Source organism: Onychostruthus taczanowskii, unplaced genomic scaffold (genome assembly GCF_017590055.1).
Source record: "Onychostruthus taczanowskii isolate IOZ18803 unplaced genomic scaffold, ASM1759005v1 scaffold52, whole genome shotgun sequence".
NCBI classification, from domain to species: Eukaryota; Metazoa; Chordata; class Aves; order Passeriformes; family Passeridae; genus Onychostruthus; species Onychostruthus taczanowskii.
The window spans coordinates 4,467,640-4,487,235 of NW_024502791.1; the positions used below are offsets into that span (position 1 = coordinate 4,467,640).

The window sequence follows — 19,596 nt, forward strand, 5'->3', positions numbered from 1 at the left end:
AGGTTTTCTACAGTGTTAATAACATTATCATTTGTGTGTCATCTCCTTGGCTGTTCTCCTGTTTTCTTATAGAGAAAGGAAACTTCCTAGGTGCAGTGCTTAGAATACATAATATTGACAGCAGTCCTAGTTTAGGTATTCCTGGCCACTGATAGCCTGTGACAAAATTGCTTAAAGCTGACCAAAGGGATTGCCTTCTGTAATGGGACTGTGCTGCTATCTCTTATGGACCAGCCACTGGAAAGAGATGTCCGAGCTGGATGTAATGAATTAAATGTGCCTTTGCACCTGCAGAGTCAAGCCAGGCATGTACACCAGAGCCTGTGTGGGTTGAACCGAGCCCGAGGCCTGGGGACTGGGATGGCTTCAGGGAATCACCGTCTGTTTGTGAAGCCTCCATCAAGGTGCAGGGAGCCCAGTGCAATCAGGCCAGCCAAGCAGAAGCCATTGGGAGTGGCCGGATGGGGACATGTACCCCACTTCCTGGAATTCTTCAGGCCTGGCTGGGTGTCTGGCCTGCCTGCTGGGGTCTGGCTAGAGCCTGGCTTTGTGTTGAAAAGAAGAGCCAGGGCTGGGCAGGCAGCATGCAGAGGGTACTGGGGGACTTCAGCAGATGGATTTTCGTAGTCTCTGTTGACGTAACTTAAGTGGGAATTTTTTTTTCCATCAGATTTGAGCATAGCTAAGGCTGAACATATTTTGCTGAGACTGAAATGGCATCTCCCAGGATTTCTTGCTGCCCAGTTTCAAAACACTCTTATAAAATAGGGAGATTTACAAAAATGACAAGAAACTGGGTTATAGTAGAAGACAGAAGTAAGTTTAAGTATAGGTGCCATGGCTTGTTGCTTTACATCTAGAGACAGACCTTTCTATTCTCAAGCTATTGTTTTGACTATCCCCATCTGTACGCTGTACAGAGTTAGGGTGCTCACTGTTTTTGACAGTCTGGTTCCCAAAAAAGCTATTTCAGTGAGGTTACTTACATGTGAGAGGAGTTATTTACAGCCAGGTTGCCTATGAAAATTGCGTCATGTATGTGTGTACATACAGGTGCATGTATGCCTGCGCTGAATGCAATTAAAATCACTCTTCCATAAGGACCACAAGGTTTGGAGGCTTTTTCCACACAGGGCAGTATCTCATAGGCACAGGTTCTGTAAAAGCCAAGTATTTTCTCACAGTGGCAGTGTATTTTTGGAAACACAAAACCGCGAGCAAGCAGCACCAGGTCGCACATCCATAAGGTTTTGCCCAGACATAGGGTAGCACAGCCCGGGAATATGGATGTGTTCACATCCAGGCCTCCCCATCCATCCATCCATCCATCCATCCATCCATCCATCCATCCATCCATCCATCCATCCATCCATCCATCCCCCCTTCCCTCCCTCCCTGGCCCCTCCATGCCTGCTGGGGCTCACGCAGGAGCGCAGAGATGGCTGTGGTTGTACCTGTCTGTGGGTGATGGGTTGTTTTTGCTCTCGATCGCTGCAGGAAGAGAGCAGCAGCTTATCGAGCACTTCAATCTGGTTTGCTGAGTGTAACAGCTTATGAGAAAATGGCTGCCTTGTTTTCCAGCCGTGTCCCAGGGATGGCCATGCAGGAGAAAATGAGGATCCGAGCTTGAGGAATCTCTCAGCAGTTTCCCCTGGCATTTAACATTTATAAATATGCTATGAAGGCTCCTTTTTCTCTCCAGGTAGCTGCCTTGCAGCACGGTGGGTGGAGGGGAGGGAAGGAGCCTTTCCAGACCCTCACCAGCGCTCCTAGGGAACCCTTCCCTAGACAGGGGTGCATGCACACATCTCTCCATATAGGCAAATAAATGCATGTATGTACAAGGTGCGACTTTAGGCTTGAAATTTGTCTTCTGAGGTAATCTAATCACTTGCTTTTTAGTGATCATATTAATGAAGTGTTGTTTCCTTAAGTATTTAGTGCTTCTAAAAATGACTTGCTTCATTTTCTCACGGTTTGAGTGACACAGCATTGCATTATGAGCAGACATTATGTGCCGTGAAATAGCAATGCATACAGCCCTTACATTGAAGTAACTCGAGAAAGGTTCTAATACTAATACAGAAATTATCTGTACAAAACAATTCCTCCTGAATAACCCACTAGAAAATTCTCTGCTGTTGAAGTGTATTATTCTATTATTAAGTGGGATAATGAAAACAATTTTTAGTAAATTGTTCTTGCTTTCTGCAGCAGTTTGTTTCCTTCAATTTTTCAAATGATCTTGATGTTTTAATGAATTAATTCCCTCAGTATCCTGTTGGAAAAGGCAGAAGTGGCATAAAGAATTATAAACTCTTAAGAGAGTAAGAAAGCCACTTAGAATATAATGAAAGTCTTTTAAAAGGAATGATTAGCTTCTTTGGTGTTTGGACCTTTAATATAAACTACTGTCTCATAAAGGCTGGTAGATTTAGCTGTGCTGGTTTAAGATGTGACAATTACCCTTTGTACTCATCTGCTGGGCTTAATCGCTGCTCAAGAAAATGCAATCCAGCCTGTGCGCCCTGTGGAAGCAGTGGCTTAAGATCATGTAACCCTTTCTGCCTGGCCCTGCCTGGAGACTCTCTGGGCTGAAACTACCAGAGCTCTTCACAGCTAGGCTCTTAATCATCTGCATCTGTTTATGGTAATAAGGGAGAGGAAAAAAGAGTAGGGAAACAACCCTACAAAACAATCAAACAAAAATTCCAGTCAGAGCCAGGCACATGGCCTTCAGCTGTGGACTTTCCTACCACCTTCCAAGCAGTGTTTCCAGAGTGTTGTTTTCAGGTAGCTATTAGCTACCAGTTTTGTGGCACTGATGTATATAGGTTTCTTGTATTCCCTTGAGTAGGCTTTTCTTCTTCCCTGCCATCCCTTTAAAACAATAAGCAATGAGCTTTTTCTGTGGGACCTGTGTTGCTTTTGAGCATAATCTCAACATATGCAGTCCACGTTAGCGCTAAAGACAAAAGGTTCTATTATTCTGTTCATTTTCTAATAGAAGCACAGAATGTTAAAGGGTTGGAATAGACCTTAAAGGTGAGCTAGTCCCAGCCCCCGCTGCTATGGGCAGGGACACTTCTCACCAGACCAGCTTGCTCAAGGCCTTGTGCAGCCCGGCCTTGAACGCTGCCAGGCTTGGGGCTCCCTTTTTTTCTGAGTTAAAGCACTGTCACCTATGCTGGAACAGCTCTCTTTCTGTGACTGCTACACTGCACACGGGTCTTGAACGCTGCCAGGCTTGGGGGGCTCCCTTTTTCTGAGTTAAACTAAGCACTGTCACCTATGCTGGAACTGCTCTCTTTCTGTGACTGCTACACTGCACACGGGTTGGAAACACGAGAGTGCCCATGTAGCTGTTTCCCTCTTCCAGAGGTCAGCTCTGCTGCTTCAGTGTCACTGCAAGCCCAGGGAAAACACTTCACACTGCAGCTGTACCAATAGCAAACAAAGGATGTGTTCTTGTGAATCAAACTCTCACTGTCCTCTCTTTGTATTTTCTAGAGCTGTCCAGATAGGCTTTTTTTTTGTACTGGTGAAAAAAAGGCTTTTTCAGAGAACTGCACATTCAAAATGTGAGTGTGCCAAAGGAATAGGAGGAATGCTGTTTGTAGGAGATGCTGCTGTTTAATTCACTTTTATTCTCCTGCCACTGTTGTTTCTTTTTTAACAACTGGAGCAGAAGAGTCTGAAAAGGGAACTGGAAAGGTTTTGTTTTGAAAAGCCCTTTGGAAAGAATACCTGTTTCATACTGCTGTTCTAGCATGGAAGCTCTCTGAGCAAGGCTCCACTGCAGTGCTTTTTGGAGCAGTCTTGTTACCTGACTGGTTGGTTTCATTATGTTCCTCATTTTGGACAATCCCACAAGGTCTGTGATAACGTGAATGTGGGCAGAGTGCAACAGGCTGATCAGGTGACTCTAGGAGGTATCTGCTTTAAAAAAAAGAACAAATTATTGCATTGAAAATGCTGAGCAGTGTTTGTTTATCGGCTGTAACAGCACTGCACGGGGCTGGGGGGGTGCAGAAGCCCAAGTTAGCATGGTAAACAAAACACCTTCTTTAGGGCCATTCTTTACCTGGGCCAGTCATACTTTACTAAAGGAAAAACTGTGGAGTGTAGCATGTCCTGCAGTTCTCAAGCTACTATGGGTATGTCTTCTGCAGTGTGGCCTGGAAACGCATTCATTGTTTTGTTATGCTTTTCATCTAACAGAATCCTTCCTGTATCTCTGATTTTATTCTTAAAGTATAACTGCTGGGCACAAGAACTATTTTTCTCTTTTTTCATTTGGATTTTTCTAGATTTTTACATACTCTTCCATGTAAGATTCACAATTCGCATTTCCAAGCAGCAATTTAATACAAATAATGATATTTTATTATTGATCAAGGTTTTCTGTCTCCTGCTGTATCTTGAAAACTGATGGCTGGATTCAATGCTTCTGAGCTTCTTTATACTGTTATTCACTGGCTTGTAATTCTGAAGAGAAGAATAAATAATTCACATGAGGCTAGGAGGTTTTGTTTATCCTTTTAAAAATGTTGCAACAAAGTGGTTTGAGTGTTAGGCCATATAATGCAATTCCAAATATTTTTAAAATAGAAAACTTAGGAGATAATGTTATTGATATTCTATCTTGCTAAATAAATATTTCAGTGGACTGATAATGTAGAGCTGCTTTGGGGGAATTTCTGCTGACATTATTGTTACACAGTGTGATTGCTATGCTACTGATGTTAGGCACCAAACCTTACTCACTGCAAAATGTTTACAGTTTTGCATTTTCTGTGTTCTAAAAATGGAGCAGCTTTCACAGTCTTTTATTTTTCATATAACTTCTCCCTTTCCATGCAATCATACCTAGAAATCAGCAGCTTGCTTTGCTGGGCTGACATGCATTCTGCTTTATTTTTCAATTTCATCAGTAATATGCTTTTCCTAGCTTGTAATGCTGCTCCACTGACACAATGATGGTTATTCCTTATTCACACCAAAAAAAATCTAATGAAGTCTCTCTAAAGATTTCAGTCTTTATGGTGGAGTTATTAAAATGTATAAAATTATTCCGATTAATAGCTTTCATTTTTCAGCACTTTGTTCTATTTTTTCTTGAAATAGAGTATACATTTGTAATACTACTATAGGATGTATAGAGTCTGATACTTATCTCCTCTGGCCTCTGTGTTAGCTGGGCTTTGAAGTGATAGTATATTGTGTGTTCAGACTTCCACAGATGGGGGAAGAGGAAAATAAAACTCTCTTCAGGACTTGTAAACCCTCTTCAAAAGAATGAGGGCCAGAAATAATGTCAGCAAGAGGCCACGTCTGCCAAACTGGCTGCTTCTACTTCTGTACCTAGTGGTGTTTGGGAAGACAGTGGGTCCGTGATGGTGAGGCAGTGCTGCCTACTTGTGTGCACAGCGTCTCTGATGGGCCAGAAGCAGCTTTCTAATGGACACCAGTCCTCAGATCTGAAGGCCAGACCTAGTGAAACTCTGACCACCTGACTTTAAACTGAAGTGGGTATGTTATTTGTCCTTGCCTGACTGTTTTACCAGTGAAGCACCATCTACCTCCATCACTTGCTTTGGTGGCAACTACTTTGCACAGCTGACCACTTCAAGGCTAAAGGTTCTTCAAACCTTTTGGCCCTGGTGGCACACTCCAGTGCCTCGTCTTTTAGCAGCAGATAGCTGAAGGCTTTTTGATTTGTATGGTTGTACATTCAGGTAGGACTAGGCTTTATGATATTGTTTGTGTACAAGTTCAAAAAGCTTCGTTTCAAAAGGCAGTGTAAATCTAAGCAAAAATAGGCCATTTTCTTCAAAATGTTGCCACTCAGGGTGCTGCATTAATGCATGCACTTGGGAGAAGTTTTGTTGGTTGGTATTTTTGTTAGTTCTGAATCCATGAGGAAATAAAACTGATCCAGGAAAAAGCCCTGTTCATGAAGTTTTAAACTGAGAATTGTGGTGTCCCACCCTTAGGAAGGAACACCTAAGAAGGGAGCACCAAGTAGATGCTTGGTGGTCGAAAGGAATGACAGAAGTCAGAGGCTCTGCAAAAGCTGACAAAGTTGTGTTAGTAAATTACACACCTGGCATGGAAATTGGTGTCATTATTCCCTTATCTCCAGATATAAACACAAGGCAGTGGGTGTGGATAAAGGGTTAGGCCACAAGGGAAGAGAGAGTGACAGAGATTAATTAAAGAGGGTGATGTAAAGAAGGAATAGAGAGATCACCAGTCCTGGTTCCAGCATTGATCCAGCTGATGGTGTGGTCAGGATCCTGGGCTGCATATATCTCTAGGCTTTGTTTGGGTGCTTTTCTAATATAGGATTCTCCCCTCTGGAGATAAACTTCTGCTTTTCTATGCAAATGAGCTATCATGTGCAATTTGTTCTTCTAGACCTTTCTGGAAGTGTGTCAGAGAGCTTCAGGCATCTTTGGCAGTCTTGATCCCCCACTACTGTCCATGCCTTCTTCTCAACCTCATCCCTGTGCTTGTGCTGTTCTATGTTGTGTTTATGTCCTCAAGCCAGAACAAGGACGTTTCTCCCAGGAAAGTGCTGCCCTATCTCTGTATGGCCCCCTTCTCCAGCCACATCCTGTTCCTTCTCGCAGTGTTATGGCCAACAATCCTTGGTTGTTATCACACCAATCCTTGGCTGGCTCCACAGCTATCAGTGCCTGGGACATACAATAAACATCAGCCCCTTATCTTCTACAGGAGCACATGTGCACGTTACTGGAGCTAAAAAGTTATTTCATGTTGAGGAAAGAGTGCTGAGTTAATTGGTGTTACTTTTTGTGTTCTATGAGCGTAGAATATCTGCATAAATACGCCTCTTTCTTTTTACAGGTAGTAAGTTACAGAACCTAGCCGTAAAATGCAATTCTGTCTTGAGATCCAACATAGGGAGCCATATTACTGTCAGTGATAATAAAAGTCATACCCATGCACTAAAGATAAAGCCCTTATGATTCCCAGTTGTGGTAAGGAGCAGGATGAAATACATTGTCATGGATGTTCTGAAGAAAGGTATTAGCCTGGCTTTCTGATAAAGTTGGCAGTTAAAAAATTTGTTTTATTCTTAAATTGGACAAATTTGATCTGCAAGTAGCAGAACACAGAATGCAACAGACACAATAGTGTCACTAGAATCAGTTTTCACATTTTAAGACTCACAGACCTTGGTTCAGACCTCAGATTTACCAGTGGAAATCTGGAATAGCTTAATCTGTAATTCATTTGAGTCTCTCCAGGCATACTTTGCTGGAATTGAGTGCAGCCTCAGCCAACCCACTCCAGGCTAAATTGTTCACCTGTTTATTCACCTATGAACACATGCATCAACTCACCCACTGACACAGTTTCCTATGAAGCCAAAAGACAAGGGCACATTTTATAAAAGCAAGGAAATCTTGAAATTCATAACATTTGACAGCCATGACAAATAAGCAGCCGTATCCATTACCAGTCCCCAGAGTTATCTAGTATCCTTTCTTTATGTAATTTCTTACACTACTTTTTTTTTTTTACATCAATCTTCTTATCACTTGTTATTTATAATTCATAGCATTAATAAGAGTTCACTACTTCCCTTTTATTTTCATTGGTGTCTTGAATATTTTAACACAGTAACTGTGCTTGCTTTGTTTCCGTGCTGTGGATTTTTTCGTGCTTTTTTTCATCTTGTGTTTTCTAGTTTTATCATCTGGAAATATTATTAAAGACATTATATACCTTTTCTTCATCCAAAGACGTGGTGCATCTGTTGACCTTCAGGGCATATTGCCGGGGCCATCTGGTTTTCAAGGGAAGTGGGGGTTGGCAAGGAATGGGGAAGGATTTAAGGCAGAAGGAGATATTAGGTTACTTATTTATTATTTGATTAAGGTTTTCCTTTGTTGAAGGGTAAGACTGATTGGTACTTTGTTACAGTGTTTGTCTTTTTATAGTCTGGTTCTTCTTGTGGTTTTTTTGGTCATTTGTTGTTGTTTTGAGGTGGTGCTGGGCTGAGGAAGCTCTTGTGTACATGTGCTTGTCTTTATCAAAATAAACAAAACAATATGGCCCCAAACTGCTGAGGTGTTAACCAGTGCTGTTGTAGTCTGTTAGTACCAGGATTAAATGACACCATTTCAGACATTGCTCACCTCTCAGTTGAAGCAAGTGTTAGTGACCAGTGAGAAATTAACAGGACAAAGTACCAACCCCATTTCAACGTGAGAAAAGTTGTATTTAGAAGAAGTTTGGGTTCTGGAATTTTTCCCCCAGTTTTTCAGAGGAAGCCTGATAGCTTTGTTCTAGTGAATTCACAGCATATAGATAAGAGATAACATTTAATTTCTACTATTATCCTTCCAGAATAAAGGAGTCTGACATGTGTGTGCAGGTTTTACTGGGGCTGGAGACAGAGCAGGAAAATAAGGAATTTTATCAACTCTGGATGCTCCCTATTTCAATATGGCCACAGCAATTGCTGTTCAGTGGTTTTGATACACCTTTGCTTTATTATCTCTTTCTCTTAGTACCATTAAGAAACCTCTGGTTGGCCATATAGGATATAAACTGATAATTTTTCTTAGGGTTTGTAAATGTTTGTCATATATCATATTGTGAAATACACTGCAGTGCATAAAAGGCTTTGATTTTCTTGTGCTAACAGCTATTACAATTCAGTTACCCAAAGTCTTGTACATGAACTGAAAATATGGTGCACACTTTCTTAGGAGAGGAAAGAGGAATTCTTTTAAGTAAAGCTACAGAATAAAGTATTTGTTTTAAGTGAAAATAGGAATAAAAACAGCCTGGTTGTAAGAGAAAAGTTTAAGCTCACATGTTAGAAATCATCTTGTCTAAATTAAGAAGGGGCTAATTTCAATTGAAGCCGAATATGTCTTCATGTGTGTGAGTTCTGAGTGATCTGTTTAAAACCCAGAACAAGCATCCCAGGAGGAGGGTGAGTGTGCTTGTGTGTGTCTGTGTCCCAGGGCTTCTCCTCATTGTGTAATCTCCATAACTGACCCCCAGTAAAACAAAATCTCCCCGCAGTCCAACAGTTCCATGCACAAGCTTTCTCATAACCTGTAGCAAACCAAGTGTCTGGGCTACCGTTTGACAATATGATGATCTTGTCATATGCTTTTGTGTTTAATGATGTCCAGAACACTTATTAATTATTCAGTTTACTGTCAGTCTTCTCAATGGATTTATTTCTCCATCTTGACCAGTGTATCTTAGGAAAACAAAAGCCAGTTGAGTTATACACTTAACTTACCAATAAACCAATACGTATGATGAGGAAAGATTAGAAGAAACAATGCGTCTTTGTAGTGTTTCATCCTTTCTGCCTGAATTTGGAGAAGGGGACAGATAGTGGTCCTAACTCCTGTGAAGAAAGAGGAAACTAATTAACTTCATTAGGAAAGTCTGCTTAATCCATTGTGATTTTGGGGATATTTCGTGATCAAGTGCGTCATTTGAGGTGTCATTCCAGTCTTGCTCTTAGCTTTTTCTCCCGTTTATTTTAAATAAGCGGTAAAGTTGAGAGTAAGGCAAAAGAGGTTATGGAAGCATGGTTAAAAGCTTGGTTTGGTGTTTGCCTTGTGACCTAATAAAAGCATTGCAAAAGCTTACCTAAATAAAACTGATAGGGACCTGGTCCCCTGTCCTTATTTTGTTTGTTTGGAGTTTTTTATTTTGTTCTTTGGAGGAGGATTGGTTAGCTGATCCTAATTTTGAGGAATAGCAGAGAACAAAAAGACAGGCTGTTGTCTTTTCCAATAGCCATGATCAAAAGTGCTCTCACAAAGTCACACATGGGTTTGTAGAAGTTCCACCCAAGGCTCGTAGCTGCCTGCATTGGCTTTCAAGACTGTGTAGCTTTTCCTAGGAAAACAGGTAAAAACATAAAACATTTGTCAGAAGAGCTGTTTTTTGTGAACCATGCCTTGGAATTCCTTCTTTGCTGGTAGTGAGTTTTTCAAAATGTGAAATAACCAAAAGTAGTGTAATCTGATTTCAGCAGTCAGGGGGTTATGAAGGTGTTGGAGAGACCAGGCTTTCAAAGAGATTCATGGTGCCATAAAACATAAAACTTCGATATAATTACAGGTTTTGCTTTTTTAACAACATACAGTAAAATCAGGCACAGTAAGAACATGAACAAGCAAGGAATCATGTTGTTTTCAGGTCAGCATGCAGTACAAAAAGTCAAAGACTGAAAATTTTATTTTACAGTACTGAAAGCCTGTACTCCAGATTAATTTGTTCACATCTTTTTCTGTGGATCATGTCCCCACTTCCTTTATATTTTAATTCAGGGTTCCTGTCTGCTGCTTTTTTATCCATGCAGAAGTGCTTATGAAATTGTAAATGAAATTGTTTTCTGAATCAGACACCAACTAGGTCATTAATTAAATTCCAAGTATAGAGCCAAACTATATCCTGGCTGCCTCTGTAATGTTGATGGAATTAAAACAGGTGTGGTGACAAAAAGTTTTATGTGGAAAATCTTGATTACTTTGGTTAGACATAACAGGGTAAGTCTGTTTGACTTTCAAATCCTGAATGAATTTGCAAGATGTGAATCTGGAATAACACTGGTAGGCTGAACAGATTCAGTGACAAGTGACTGGAGTCCCTTAACTACAGCCATTCTTCCCATGCATTTTTGTAGGCATACCTGAAGAAATAAAACATCTGTAAGTTCTGTTTGAATTTAAGAAGTGATTTTTTTTTTTCTCATTAGAATATAATATGTTAGTTTCCTTACCAAAGCAATGTTTTTAATAGAAAACGTTCATCTTTTCTAATGATCTGAAGAATGTGAAGTAGCTTGATGGATGCTTATAGGCAACATTTTCCCAATAGAAAAGAAAGCATTAAAAGAATGTGCAGATTACCATTTGGTAATGTAGTAAGTGAACAAGGGCACTAGCATGGAAGTCAGATAAAGAAGGTTGAAAAGGGCTATAAAGGACATTAAAAGAATGTCCTGGAACAGGTTGTCCAGAGAAGTTGTGGATGCCCCATGTCCTGAAAGTGTGGAAGGTCAGATTGGATAAGGCCTTGAGCAACCTGGTCTAGTGGGAAGTGTCCTTGTCCATGGCAGGGGGTTTGGAACAAGATGATCTTGAAGGACCCCTTCAATCCAAACTATTCTATGATTCTGTAGAAAAATAAAGTTGCTTACATAAATCAGGAGTTTTTTTCAAATGTATAGGTTAAGTAGTGTTATCAAGGGTTACAAGTCGGTGTGACAAGATGAATCTGAGGTTGACAGTGCTTAAGAATAGAAGTAGTGTAGCAAGAAGGGCTGCAGAGCAAAGGGAGAAAGAGTGTTCAGAATAATTCTGGAGATTAATCACATTAGAAATAGGTAAGGTTTCTAGTCTTCAGTAGAAAAGAGGTAAGTCTGGAGCACAGAGCATCTGTTCATAAGTGATAATCAAAATTATTTGCATGGAGAATAGGAGAGTCAAAGACAGAGCTCCATGGATTCCCCAAATTAGGTATAAAATGCAATTAACAGTGAATAGAAACTTCCAAAACAAAAAGTAATTCCATAAACTGTAAGAAGAAGTGTAGAAAATGAGCGGTTTCTTTTTCAGTTGAAGCCATTCACGTTTCAGTCAGGGGTTTTTTTTTGGTTTCTTTAATGAAGAACTGAATTCACAAGTAGAAAAATCAGTGTACTAGAGTACTTGAGGATGTGCTAGGTGTTGAGTGAAAAGGCCTTCTGTCTTCTGATAGACATTTTACATCTGCAGTTTCTGTGATTGTAAAAGAAAAACCTGTCATTTTGCTATTTATTAAGTGATACACTGGATGGAATTAAACCTATTGAACAGGAGGAAATTTTGAACAAATCACTGTATTTGTAGTAAAAGTTAGATTAAACCCCGTGGATAAATAAACTGTGTAAACATGGAAGATGCATTTGGATTTTCGGGGCAATGCTGCCTTACTCCTTTTCTTTGAAAAAAACCCCAACAAAACACACACACACACATACATACATGAGAAAAGAACGTAGAAGCATGTATTTCTAGTCTAGAGCATCAATTCTTTTGGGTGGGATCATCTCACCTAACGTTTTCCATCGATGTCAGGTGGCAGAGGTGTCTGTCTGCTTTCCAGCTGTCCCTGGTGCAGGTTGAGGTGCTCCCAGCACATGGGCTCTCTCCTGGTGGGAAGTCTCACCCATCAGGTGTATCATGCCCCAGAAGTGCCTGTCTCCTGAGGTGGAGAGGAGCTGCCCTTGGCACATGTCTATACTGTACCTGTCAAAAAGACATCAACCCAATTATTAGCTTCTGCTACATTTCACTAACCTAAATAATTACTCCTTACTGTCCCTCAAATGCTTAGTTTAAAATATAGCTGAGCTTGCATTAATTTTATGTGTATTTTTAATCAGCTATGCCTTCTGGCCAAGCGTTTTGGATTTGCTTGTCCTAATTGATATCTGATGTTATTCTCTTTCTGAAGTTAAAATAACTTGCTATAAGGTACTTGCTAAGAGAAGAAAACTAAGGTGAAATTTTTAAAGCAGAGAGAAGACACATAAATGAGAGCATGGGTTCACTGTTACAGACTTGCCAAAGCAAACAATGCTCGAAGGGTATTGAGTGAGGTCAGTAGGGAGGAGCTGAGTAGCTCCAGGCATGTGTATAACTAATTTTTGAAATACTACAAGTGTAACTCACATTATAAATAACCATATGTTCATTAAGTAACTGAAGAAGGAAAATCTGGGAAAAGTTTGTCCAGACATTTATAACTTTTTTAAGGGCAGTTGATTTTTTCCATATGATTTTCAGATTAAGAAGTGATTTTCATCTCTTGAGACTTTTCATTGTTGAGAGCTGCAGTAAAGGAAAAGAGCAAAGTTATCATCCAAGCTTAAATGCAAAACATGAAAACCTTTGGGATTTAAGCTGGCTGTTGGTTTCTTGGTACAGCTTTTACTTTATAGCAGAGGTGTATAGCAGATCTTCACCAAAAACTTAGTTTAGCTTTTTTTCCTGAAGTCCAAAGTGGTGATTGAGTGCCTGAACAGCAAGGCAAGAATACTCCTTCTGCCTATCAAAATGAAGATGTTCAGTACATATTATGCAATTCCTCCTCATCATAAAAAATGTACTGTTTCTCTATTTCTAATTTCATATTCAGCCATAATATAACTGTAAACAAAAAAGGATAACCCTTATATGATGAGTATACAAAGAAAGTGAATTTATAAACTAAGAACAAGGGCAGTTCATAGTGGAAAAAAGTGAAATAAAGACAGGTTACTCTGCAGACACTATTGTAAATGTCAAGTAGTTTTTGACAGCTGGTAAGTTGGAGACATAATTTAAAAAAACTTCCATACATGTACAGACTGCCTTTTAGTGTGAAGAATTGGCACACAGTGAAATGAGAGGGTGAGTAGCATATGGGGGATTAAGGCAGCTGAGTTCTAGGGGAATCTGAAGGCAAACAAATACACCTTCAAGACAAAGGCAACTATAGTGGTCACATTGGTGTTAAGTATTTGTTGATTTGTGGTTTAGCAATCTATCCTAATTAAAGGAAGGTTCATCTCATGCAGTTTTCCATCACAGAGAGAACCTCTGTAATATAGAAAAGAGGAAGGTGCTAGAGGAAAACTTGTTTGGAGTGATGAAGGTTTCTCTTTAACAGACTGGTCTCTGTGGCAGTCTGTGTTGATGGAAGCTCTTTGTACACTCACCTAAATTGTTAGACATTGTGGTCAGTTGGATTAAATAAAGGCATTTACGGGAGATCCAAATTTAAGCAAGCATTGGTATTTCTATTAAATAGTTTCCAAAAATTAATTTGGATTTAGACATGTCTTAAAGTCTTCATAGAAAATCAATTACATGTATACTTGTGCACTTTAAATATTACTTTGGTATATATTTGGTTTTGGCTTCAGTTTAAATTACAAATAGAAGGACGCTTGGCTGTGACCCTACAGAAGGAGAGATTAGTTTGGTAATGCAAACTATTTCAGGAACTGAGCTATAAATTTTTTTCTGTATCTTTGTCTTTAGTCTTTTGCTTGGATTTCTGTGGATGCTTTCTTTATAGTTGTGCTTACCACTCCATTTTTTAAAACATGTTTTTTAATCAAGGTTCTGCAAGTCTAGCAGTACTGCTTGACACAGGGCTTCCACTCCATGCAATTGCTGCCTCAGGAAAAGATTCTGCTGAATCACAACTCAGTATGAACAGCTTAAAAAGAAAATATTTGAATGTTTGATAGAAACCAAACAGATTTTTTTTTTTAAATTTATCTTGAAATAAATTTATCTTTAAAATCATGACCTATAAATTGGGACCCACTAACTAATGAATTATTATTTACATTGATCTAGTTAAAGTAGTACTTGGTATTTGCTGCTGGAATTTTAGAGAAAGTCATCAGCTCAATTGTCAGAAGACTTAACCATGTACCTGGATCTAGCAAAGGTAGTAAACCCCCATCTGGCAAATGTAACATTTCCAGGAGGTTTTCTTCATTTCTGCTTATCAATTTAGAGAAAAGCTCAAAGATGAGAAACTGCTTGGGAGATTACTAGTTAGGAAAGTCCCTACTTTCTCCCAGTTAGTAATTTCATTAGAAAACTAAGAAAGAAGGGCTGAGATCTGTTGGTGTTGAAATCTTGGAGGGCATAGGGACCAGAAATACTCAGTTTCTCTAATTATAGATAATTTCTTCTGTATGTATTGACTTGGTTCAAAATGTAGAACAGTTTATAGGGTCATGCGTGTTTTGCATAAACCTTTATTAACTGGTAAAACACGGCTTGAAAAGATCCTATTGTGTTTAAAACATGGATTTTTCTCTTTTTTTTTTTTTCCATTTTAATTGAAGTTTAATTTCTATTAAAAAAAATTATGGCCGTGTATGTAAGAAGGGGTCATTCATTATTTTCCAGCTAAATGGTGTGTAAGAATAGTAAATGTAGGTTAGCACACATTCTTCCTTAGGTATGTATGTGACACAGCTTCATGGTAAGCAAGTTGCAGTAGTGGCTTGGTGTAAAGATTGTATTTCATTATAGGGTAACCAGTGTGTACTAAGAAACACTGAAATACTGAAAAGAATAATGAGAATATCAGTGTTATAAATGGCTGTGCAGCTCCAGGATATTTTGGCCAAGATCCACAAAACATATGTAGGGTGTTGGCTGAATCGAAGTGGGCGAGCTCTGGGAGGGCAAGATAAGAGCAGCAGGGCAGGGTTTGCGCCCTTCAGAAGGGGTGGGTGGCCCTGGGCACTGAGCTGGATCCCTCCTGGCCAGGGCTGCCCTGTCCCTGTCCCTGCTGCTGCCTCCCAGGGCATCCCAGAGGCTGCCAGCCTTCCGGGGCTGAGCACTCCCAGGGAAGGCACTGGAGAAGCTGGAAGAGCCCAGGTTGGTTGGAAGCTGGTTTGCTTTCTGTGATTCGTGGGTGTGGACTGTGTGGAATATGTTTTCTGGGTCGTTTTGAGGGAGATGCCACCTGAAGCACGCTTTCTAAAGCTTGAAGTAAATCTTGGTGAGACAGAAAACAATTGAAATGAGTAATAAATTAGATCTAAAACATGCATGTTCTTTTTATGTTACCAATAGGGTTGGAGGGAAATACTGTTCTTGCTTTTTGCAAAATTGAATTTCAGTGAAGCGCTTCAGAAAGTATACTATCAAGAATAATCAGTGACTTTGTAAGCTTTTCCCATTTGAATTGCTGACTATTCCTCATTTCTCAGAGTTTTTTACAATGTGCATGGGTTAAAGTTGAATTAGTGTGTTTTATAAATACCAGGTCTTTAAACACATAAATATGAGGCCACCCATACCAGAGGAATGTAAAGAGTACATGAAGTCTTTCACCTCTATGTCAATGTCTTGATGGTGTCATCATCATTATTAATTAATTAATTAATTATCACCTGAAATTGACCCATTTGACTTTTGAGTTCATTTCCTGGCCTTGTAGGAAGCATGGGGTATTTCTAAATTCAATACTGGTGTATTTCATCAGAAAGGAAGAGTTGTTGAAGAGACTTAGGACCTCTGTCACCTTTTGTCTGGGAAGAGTTGAGCACCAAGCAGGACAGCATGGGAAAAATTTACACCCCTTCATGTGAATCTTTTGTTGGTTACTCTCAGCCCTAAGTCTGATCTTAATAACCTGTTGGTTCATTGCAGAGCAAGAATATAATGAAAAAATGCATAACTTGTGGACAGTTTTTAGAGATTCTAGAAAAATTATTCCTCAAACTGTTGGAAACATAAGTCTTCCTAAATATTTTGCAATGAGCAGAATAGAGATAGTGTTTATTAAATGTCTGTTTATTTTTTCTGTCTGCAAGCATATGGTAGAATTCTCAGAACTGGTTCCATGCAGTTAAATTCTCCCTATAAACTGAGATAGTGTTTATTAAATGTCTGTTGTTTATTTTTTCTGTCTGCAGGCATATGGTAGAATTCTCAGAACTGGTTCCATGCAGTTAAATTCTCCCTATAAACTGAGTACTTTAAATATGCTGGTGCTGACAGGTTTTTTTTAATCCCAAAAACATGTGGAGAGAGAATTTAGGAAAGAATGGAAGAAGTGACTGTTGATTACCATTTTGCTGTAACAAATCTCTTGAGATTAATTTGGATTCCCCCATATCTGTATGTATATTGTCTATTCTCAAGTCTTGAAAATACAGAAAATTAATCTTCTGTGTGAAAGAGGAGATCTCTCTCCATCTTGTGTTATCCATCCTGCTTTGTGCAACAGTTGCCTAAGCCTAATTCCCTTTTATGTGATATTGATTAACAGCCATGCTGAGTCTAGGACTGTCACAAGGACTACAGGGTGTTTAATTATTCAGCTCCAATAAAGTGGAAGACGGCACAGCAGCAGCAGCAGCAGCTGTAACATAAGTCATTGGTACTTCATCTCCAAAACATAAGAATTGTTCAGTAATAACAGCAATTCTCTCTTCCTGGCTTGAAGGAAATTCATAGAAATCTAAAGACTGAATATTTGGAGAATGTGTGAGTGATGGGCTGGTCCTCGAGATAACTCCATTCTTTGGGTATGTTCTTGGGCACAATGCCAAGTGATTGTACTCACATGAAAAGAACACCATTTTACCGGAGGCACAATATTCCTAAAGACAGATTTTCAAAAAGAAAGACGTGGAAGAGTATTTTTCTGGTTATTTGTTTATAATAATAATATGGATGTACATGAATATTTCTAATTTGTCTAGCTGTACATGAATATTTCACATTTGTTGTGAAAATCCCCAGTTCTCATGGGTAGCTTCAATGTGCAAATTGTTTGTGGAAATATTTACATGTTTGTATGGTTTTGGATTTGGGCTGGGTTCAAAAGAAGAAGTTGATGGAATTTTTTTCAAGCTTGGAACAAGACGTAGAAAAATTAAGGACACTGTTGTGTTTAGCAAACAGAGCTGAGATTCCTAAAATGACAGGTACTTTGTGCCATAACATGTCAATGAAGCCTTCCACAAATTTGCAGCATTATTCTGCATTAGTGTTCATCAAAAGATGAACACTAATGTTGGTGTATCTCAGTACTGGGACCATGGGGAGGTCCCAGAGCTGCAGGCTGTTGGGTTTGGGGTAATACCACTGTGTCTGATTCATTCATACATTCTTCATTAGACAGCTACTTTTGTCACAGTTAAAGAAGAGATACTGGCCAAAGTGGATGTTTGACTTCATGTAGTATGTCTGTTTAATTTTTATTTGTATTTAAAATAATTTTAAATATTGTGTATATTGTGCAGGATTGTGTTTTGTGAGAAATCCATAATCTTTAAAATGCTTCATAAGATATATAAATTGGAGCATAAATAGCACATTTTCTAATATGAGATTGTGAGTTACATTTTGTCTGGACTGAACTGTAAGAAACATCTTAATAGAATGTGATTTCTTAAATCAGAAAGTAACAATAGCCTTGTTTGGATTTTTAATGACATTCTGTAGTCCAGCACTGGGAGCAATGGCAGCCTGTCCCAGAGCAGTATGCTTCTGTCTTTAACACACAAGAGCTTGGGTGTTGCTAATGAACACAAAAACACCAGTGTGCTGATTTTTAAAGAGTTTTGGTTTTATCTATATTCATACTCAGTTTTCAATTATGGAAAGATTCTTTTCCCTTGTTTATGGGAAGTAGGGTAGAAAAGACAGGAAAAGAGGATCCAGTAGTTTGTTTTCAGGTTTTAGAATTACTATTATTATTATCTTTGTATTTAAAAATAATTCCTCCTTACAGAATGAAGATGTCAGAATGAAACAAGTGCTGTCTTTTCTTGTAAAACAGTTTATTGCCCAGTCTTTCCACCTCATTAGTAGATCTTCACATCTTTTATTCTCAGTTGCGTTAATTCTTTGGCGGTTTTAGGAATGTAGATGGAAGGCAGCTCCCTGCAGCAGGGTTAAATCGGATCAGACTATGTAGTCACAAGGCAGAGCGAAGAGAGAGCGAGTTTATGGGGAAAATCAATTGTTGGTATGCTAGTACAAATTAAAGCCAGCTTGCCTCACTGTTTATTTAAGAGATGAACTCTACTGTGACTGGCAAATGGATCAGGAACCTAAATAATGTCATTGTTTTACTCATTAAAGCTGGAGCAGCGAAATAAACTAGCACAGCCCATGTCTGTGCACGGTCTCTTCAGAATGAGAGGAGGTAGTGCTGTTAGAAAAAATAAATTATTTTAAATTAATTCTTTGTTGCTTCCACAGCTAGACCTTAATTAATTGGTACATGATCAGGATAGCAGAGACTGCTACATCTCTAGAGTGGCTGATTCTCTGCTCTGCCCTGTGCTGTCGAGTCCTTTAATATTTATAGATGGATAAATGGATATATATGGTCTGCATGGATATTTCAAAACTGATACTGCACCCCCAGTCCAGGGTGTCATTTCACAAGCATTGTCTGGTTGTAGAATAAGGTATATAAACCTCTACATTTCATTTGTATTGGATAGTATTTTCAGCAAAACAGTTAGAAAAAGTTTCTCAATGGTATAGTTTCTTTAATAACAGTCACTAAGTGCACAGACACTTGGGTCCATGTATAAATTTCATATTGTACTAAAAATAAGTCCCCCAGTGCTGTGCATTCAGTTTGGTTATTATTGCATTTATTGAATGGCTGGGGTTGCTCAGCCTTTTGCCTTGAGCAGTTGGCATGCCTCAGGTGGTAAGCAAATTGCATACAAATGCACTGCTTGTCATGTCTTGCTGCTTAATTTGTTCTTTGGAATAAGTTGGTCTCATAATAGGCAGGTACGTCACAAAGCAAAAAAGCATTGGAGAAAGAGGAAATATTGGCCTTGTAAAACCCTTCCCAATATTGAGTCACTTATCTTTCATGGAAAGTAATAAATATTTAAATTAATGGCATGCTTCTACTTTACAGAATTTGTCAGAATGTTTGCATCTGTCAGCAGACTCCTAATGAAGTGCCCCTTCACTTGCCCTGTGGTGGGTCTGCATTGTCATCTGATGATAACATTTAAGCATCCTTTTCAGAGGAAGGTGGGGA

General features: G+C 39.2%; 1 protein-coding gene across 3 annotated transcripts in view; it reads left to right on the forward strand.

Moving 5' to 3' along the window:
* Positions 1-19,596, forward strand: part of TBL1X (transducin beta like 1 X-linked) — a 194,124-nt gene that overhangs the window by 68,985 nt on the left and 105,543 nt on the right. The window contains exons 1-2 of one of the 3 annotated variants that reach the window (XM_041416460.1): positions 15,312-15,446; positions 16,846-17,104. The exons of 1 other annotated variant lie outside the window; for it this stretch is intronic. The gene's annotated coding sequence lies outside the window, so the exon portion shown is untranslated. Of the gene's footprint in view, positions 1-15,311; positions 15,447-16,845; positions 17,105-19,596 lie in introns of those variants that run through there. One more of the 3 variants, XM_041416459.1, reaches the window with a different exon arrangement.